The sequence below is a fragment of the Echinops telfairi genome, unplaced genomic scaffold, assembly GCF_000313985.2.
Source record: "Echinops telfairi isolate 266 unplaced genomic scaffold, ASM31398v2 ScPeMD7_7474;HRSCAF=8512, whole genome shotgun sequence".
In the NCBI taxonomy this organism is placed as follows: Eukaryota; Metazoa; Chordata; class Mammalia; order Afrosoricida; family Tenrecidae; genus Echinops; species Echinops telfairi.
Window position 1 is genome coordinate 4,886,391 of NW_022111378.1, and position 7,442 is coordinate 4,893,832.

General features: G+C 37.3%; 1 pseudogene; it reads left to right on the plus strand.

Annotated features, from left to right (window-relative positions):
- Window positions 1-789: 789 nt before the first annotated feature.
- LOC101652564 lies at window positions 790-4,573 on the plus strand (annotated as a pseudogene).
- The last annotated feature ends 2,869 nt before the right edge of the window (window positions 4,574-7,442 follow it).

Here is a 7,442-nt window from a genome sequence, read left to right on the forward strand (position 1 = left end):
ACTATGACTTTTTATATGTGTTCTTACATTTTTGGGTGTACCTGTACCTTTTGATTCTTCCCCAAACTTCTTCACTACCCATCTCTAGTTGTGTCTTCCTCTATCAGACACACTACTTCATTATGTCAGGTAGTCATTGCTGTCACAAACCAGCCAAGAGTTGAGAGGCTTACACCACAATGACATTCTTTCTCAGTGTAGGAAGGTTGGTCAGGGTGAACTGATTTTTACTAGGTTCAGCTGAAAGTAGCTGTGCTCCCCATGCCCCCATCTACTCCTGAGACCTGTGGACTCACCTAAGTATATCCTTCTAGTGACAATAGCAAAGATTCAAGGGTAAAAGTGTGAATGCACAAGTCCAAATGAAGCTTCTACTTGGGTCATATCTTCCAGCATCTCATTGGCTAAGCTGATTCACATGGAAAAGTCAAGAATCAAGCAGAAAGATTCTCATATCTTCAGTGAGGCTAAGGATGAATCACTCATACTCTCCTAAGACTCACTTTAAACATTGTCTAGCAGTGGGCTTCTCACTTCAAGGTCAGCAGTTTGGAACCACCAGACACTCCATGGGAGGAAGATGGTGCGTTTTACTCTTGTAAAGAGTTACGTCCTCAGAAACTCACAAGGGCACTTCTATACTGTTCTATAGGGCCGCCATGGGTCAGCATCAGCTCAATGGCAGTGAATTTGGTCTTTTGGTTTTGGAGTTTTCCCCACACAACACGGGGTAGATTCTCTAATATCTGTTATCTTTATTCCTTTCACCCTTTTATCTGGATCTGCTTCATGGTTGATCTCATCTTCAAGAAAAGAGCACCAGATAACAGGGTTGATGATAACTACTTGATTGTCAGTAAAGCTCATGTTCCTCCTTGAAATTCTTCTAAGATGTGTTGCTATCTCTTGACTAAGAAAAAATATAAAGGTAAGCTTAAGTAATATGAGTTTTGTATGCCATTTAGTGATAGCTACCCTTGGTACTCAAAGGTTGGTCCAAGGACTAAAGCCTGTGAGTTGGTTAGAAAGGCAGAAACTCCAGCCCACCCCAGATCTACTGAAATAGAACCTCACTTTTAATATGTTTCCCAGGTAATTTGTCCCAGGTAAAAAAATTTAATCACAGAGTTTGAGAAACACTGACTCATGCCACATTCAAAAGCAAGGATATACCAAGTGGTAACTTTGTCAATGATGAACAAAAGAGCATGTGATTAGTCCCCTCTTCTTACCGGCATAGAACAGAATATAAAACAGAAATGTTGTTATTGTCCTTGGATTATTAAAGTCAAAGCTTTGGTTTTCAAATCTCCTTTGGTAGGTGATGCATTCCTCAGTTCACTGTCCACTTCTTTTGAAATTGTGAAATTTCAAACAAATTACAAGAAAGGTCAGGCTGAAAATTAAAGCTATAATTTTATTGGGTGACTCTTCTCAGACAAAGTTCTTTGTCTTCACTGAATCACTTTTATTAAATTTCTGCATCATACAGAAGCAGGGAGGAAAAAGGTATATCCTGAGTGAACAGGCCAATGCAGTCTAATAGTTTAAAAGTATAATACAATCTCATGAATTGTAAAATACAGATGGATGTTTATGATAGATGACAAAAGTAACGTTTAGAAAAAACAAACATCCACGCAGCTCTCTTATGTAGGAATAAATATGGATAGGAAATGCAAAGCAAGAAGTATGCATAACCTATCAGGAACATAAAGGGAATCGTGCTGAACGTAATCTAGACAAGAGAAAATTTCAAATTTTTTGTGCCCTTATTTAATACATCTCTCCCTCCATCCTTGTTCTCAGGCCACTAATTTACTTCTTGTCATATGTCAGTCTACATGTTCTATACTTTTATATAAATAAAATCATACTTTATATATTATGTTTAAATAGTTTTATTGGAATATAGTTCACATGGAACAATTTAATCATTCAATCATATTAAGTAGAGTTGTGCAATCATCACCACAATATCAATTTCATATCATCTCCTCTGGTACGCATTGTTGCTGCTCATGTCCCACAAGCCCCCCTGCCATGTCCCTAGGTAATTATCAATCCAGTTACTGTCTATATAGATTTACATATTTTGGATTAAATATATAGAAAATTATACAAATACAAACAGCTAGCAAACACACACACACACATACACACACACCACCAACAACAACAATGACTAGACAAAACAGAAGAAAACCTCAATCAAAAAGAAAGCAGAAAATATTAAAAACCGAAATAACTTTACAATGGGTCAAATCAGTTTCGCTCAATGATTTTAAGATTAGCCCATAATGTTGTGTGTATCATTAGTTCACTCAGGTTTGTTGTTGACTTGTTTCTCATTGAATGCATGAGTTGCTTATCCACAACTTGAAAATAAGTAATAGATACCTGGGTCATTCATTTCCTCCAGAGGCTGTTAGAAAGAAAGATAGCATGAAGTGTATGAATCTTTGTGTGGACATATACCTTTGTTTTCCTGGATAAGCACCTAAGTGTGGATTAGTTGGGTCATAATGACTTTTAAAAAACACTCTCAGAAATGACCAGACCGCACTGGCCTGGTGGCAGTGAAGGCAGTGGGTGCTGGTGGCACTGTGGAACCCCAGATGTGGGGACCAGCAGGCTGGGCAGGCTGGGGCACTGGGATTGAGCTGAGCCATGTACCCCTCTGAGCCCAGCGGGAACAGCAGTGTGCAAGGCAAATGAAGGTAAAACAATCTCTGTCTACCTAAAATTCCTATGCTTGGGATTCTGGGTCTTTCAGACTATCAGTTTGATTCTAGCAATGCGTTATTATGGGCCTTTAACGAGGAGGGACCTTGTGATATATCGCCTACTGCCATAGTTATAGCTGAACTCTTGAAGATAATGGCCCACGTTTTATAAGTCTACAAAAACAGCAAATGTACTCTAAGAATATAGAATCAAGTACTACGTGATGAAGTTCTTTTTTTTTTTTTTTAACATTTTATTAGGGACTCATACAACTGTTATCCCAATCCACACACACATCAATTGTGTAAAGCACATTTGTACATCGTTTCTCAAAACATTTTCTCTCCACATAAACCCCTGACATTAGGTCCTCATCTTTCCCCTCCCTCCCCGCTCCCCCCTCCCTCATCAGCCCTTGATAGTTTATAAATGGGTATTTTGTCAAATCTTGCCCTGTCCGACGTCTCCCCTCACCCACCTCTCAGTTGTCTGTCCCCCAGGGAGAAGGTCACACACAGTTCCATGTAATCGGTTCCCTCTTTCCTACCCATTCTCCCTTTACCCTCCCTGTTTTGCCACTCACACCAATGGTCCTATAGGGCTCATCCGTCCTGGATTCCCTGTAATTTCAGTTCCTAGTGATGAAGTTCTTTATAAACTTATGGAAACACTTAAACATGCTATTCCATCAGGAATATACTCTTCAGAATAATTCACTCCATGTGGCACTGCCAAATCCTGATGCAGGTCACATAGCAGTTGAACCTTCTTACAACGGCATTATTTTCTGTGTCTCTGCAGAGTAAAGAATGAGGCGTGTACCAGTGGCTCTCCCTAGTAATTCTGATGATGGCGTGGCTTTTGGACAGTGGCCCTTGATTTCTCAAGAAGCTAATTCTAAGTACCTTTCAGCTAACTCTCAATTTGTAGGCCTCATGGCAGTTCTCATAGCATGCTCTCCCATGGCTTTGTGGGGATTTACTTTGAGGAAATCTTAAAAGAAACAAAACAATCAGCATGGATAAGATATATTCAACTTGGCTTCTTTGGGAGTATGTTTGGATTAATGGGTGCATACATTTATGAGGGTGAATTGGTATCAAAGAATGGATTTGTTTCAGGGATAAAACCAACTGACCCGGATAGTTGTTTTTCAGACATGAGGGGGGCTTGTAATAGCAGCTGTCATTACGTAAGCGGGTACTATTTTAAAAGGATTTTCAACCCCTTTGTCCATATTATTACCAACACTGATATCCTATTTTGGGTACAAGATTTTGTGCCAACCGATGTCTTTTTCCTTGGCGCCATCCCTGCAGCAGCAGCTGTATGGCTACTGGTCCAAGTCTGCAGTAAGTCCTACGAAAGCCTAGCTCTAGCCCTTCTTTGGCTGATTTTTCAAGATGTTCCAATAGGAATTTTGAATTTAATCTTGCACAGAGGACTTCCACAGATTCTGTGAAGATATCATCACGCTGAGTCTGTTATTACTCAATGGTTTGAAATATTAAACTTAAAAGATAAAATATGTGTAGCAGGATGGCTAGTGTATCTAGAAATCAAAACTTGAAAATATTTCCAGGGGATTAAGTGATTACTGGAAGAAAATTCAAATCAGATACTAAAACGATTTTGCCTTTTTGATTGCTGTAGAAAATCCCTATGCACTCTTTGCAAGAGCACACAACAAATATCAGAAATTAATTTTAAAAATAAGATATGTTTAATCTTACTAAGTGATTTTTACCTTATTCTTTCTGTAAAGACAGCAAATCACATGGAATATTCAAAGTTTGAAAACTGTAACTATTATTACCTACAAAGCTCTGAAGAAATTGAAGTATGATATTTTTAAGAAGAGTCATTAAAAAAGGTCTTCTATCTGAGATTTTTATATTTATGTGAAGGATCACTTAACAAAAGACTGGCTAAGTGTTATTTGTTGAACTACATAAAGTTGATGAAGCAGCATTATGTGTTGCCTTCGTCGGAGAATAAATTTCATTGAGACAGATGCACACATCTCTTTCTCCATGTTAGCTGGCACAGTGGGTAAAGCATTCGACTGCTATCCCAATGGTCGCTAGTTTAGACCCACCAGCAGCTTTGTGAATAAGAATGGAGGTCTGCTTCCGTAACGATTCACAGCCTAGGAAATCCTGTGGGGTAGTTCTCTTCTGTCCTGTAGGTGCCTATGAGTCTCGCAGTCAACTCGATGCTAATGGGTTGGGTTGAGTTTCTGATGTTTCAAAACTGCTGGAAGCAATGCAGTGGAAGTGTCCATTGGCTTTTACACTGGTAGAATTTAACCTTTTATCCTCTAATTGCATTTCTTTTCTGTAAATCAGATAAAATTTTAATAGTTTAAATTTTGAGTGCTAATCTCCCTTAAAGTTTAAAAACACACATTGAAAGGGTTAAATATTCGTTTAGTTATTTAAAATAAGTATTGTCAACAATACCTCCATTTGCAGAATTTTAAACTATGTTTAAAAAGTTTTAACTTTTTCATTGAAAGTTTTTAAATGAATATTTTACTGGTTGTTCTGTGAAATGTTTTTAAATTAATACCAGTAATCAAAAAAAAAGAGTATAGGTGTCAATGGGTTAAGAAAAAATAATGTTCATGGAGACATTCCAGATTATCATGGTGTTGTATTATTTGAAATGACACTTTCTCTTTAAATTCAAAGTGTCTCCTAAGAACTTTTTAAGACTCTTATAAATTGGAGTCTTGAAGGTGCTGTCATGTAAAGCCTTGAACTACTGACCAGACGGCTGGCAGTTCCAACACAACCAGCCACTCTAGGAGAGAGATGGGGCTCTCTATTTCCATAAAGATGTATAGCCTAGGAAACCTTATATGGGGTCGCTGTGAGCCAAGTTGCACTCAGAGGCATGTATTGTTTCTTTTCTTTGGTTTTTTTTGTTAAATAAACCCACTGTTACTAGGAGACCGACCTCCAAGGAATAGCTGGGAGAGGGGATGAATTCTGAGTCCCCTTACTGTGGCCCCACTAGAGCTGCTGTGAAGGAGCGCCCCAAATCAAATTTACTGCCACCAAGTCAGTCCATTCACAGTGACCCTGTCAGACAGAAGACCTGGCCCGGTGGGTTTCTGAGACTGCAACTCTTCATGGGAGTGGACAGTCTCATCTTTCTTCCTCACAGTGGCTGGTGGTTTTGACTGCTGATTTTGCCACTAGAAACTCAATACTACCTTAAACCTGTAGTTTCTTTGAAGCATTTTGATTGAAACTGCAGTGGACGTTGTAATTATGAGAGTTATTTATCAGAAATGATAAGATGAAATGTTAGGCAAAAATGCCTTCTAAAACTGGGATAGGTGCTTAATTTAATAATTGACTATAGGTATAATTGCTTATTGACTATAATAATAATTTTATTTTTTTCACTCACTGTATATGTCTTATAAAGTCTCCTGCTCTGATCGATATATTAAACTGCAAAAATAAACTATTATAGCTAGTTCTAATGTATTTTGTTAAACAATTTAATTCAAAAATCATATATTACAAATTATTGGGTATTTTCTGCTAACTAGGATTGGCTTTGTTACTTTGGTGATGAGAATTTAGTAGACAATCTATTCCATCTTGAGCTTTCAATGTATGAATTTATAAAGTATTTTAAATCAATTTGCTGGTGATTTTAAACTCATGATTTTCAGTGTGCACCTTCTACAGCCTGAAAGTTGACCACATTTTAAGCATGGTGTTTTTGGACTGCAAGAATATGCAGAATTAGATCTTATTATTCAATGATAAAATAAGTCCTCATCCCAAAAATGCCCAGAGTAAACTCTGTAGATTCATGTTCAGCCACACTGATGTACTTTTTGGGTGTTTATGTGTTTATGTCCCTGAGCATTCATCATTGTTCAATCAGGTTTAGTCTTCCTGTACTTTAATACTTTAAAAATGATTACAGGTAAAATATTAGACATGTTGCTTATAGTGATAAATAATATATTTTCAGGTGTCTAAGATAAAAATTTCAAGATTCTCACCAGAGGTTATAAAAATGTAATCAAAAGTTATGAGGGGGGCGATAGGACAAAATATTCTAAAGTATATTTTCAAGGCAAATTATTAGACAAGCATAATTTTTATTTGGCTTTTCTAGGTTTTAAAATGTTTAGTATTAAGAGATTGGGCAATGTAGTTCATAGTTTGTCAGTCATAATAAAAGAACTCTTTGAGGATATGGGCATCATGTGGATTTTACCGTTGTGATTTTACCATTTCTTATTTGTGTGGTGTATGTTTTAATGATCTATTCTCCCTCCAAAGGCCTTATTGTGTGAATTTGATAACAATATATGAATCCTTGATGATGATGACTCCTTAACTATTTATATCCCTATTCTTTTTGGAGGTTTATTTTTTTCTCTTAACTGCTCTGCTCATTGTGAAAATATAATAACTCATGAGATAAGAGTGCCGATGAGAGTCCCAATAAGAATTTAAAATAGAAAAGAAATACTCTCTCAAACATTGTTCTGTGCCCATCATTTGTGTGCCTACCAGCAGTGCATGAGAGTTCCAGATCCTCCACACTCTATCAACATTTTATATGTTCGTTACTTTTCATTTTAGTCATTCAATGGGTGCATAGTGGTATTGTAAGGAGCTCTGGTGACACACTGGTTAACGTGCACAATTGTTAACCAGAAGGTCAGGGTTCAAACTCAC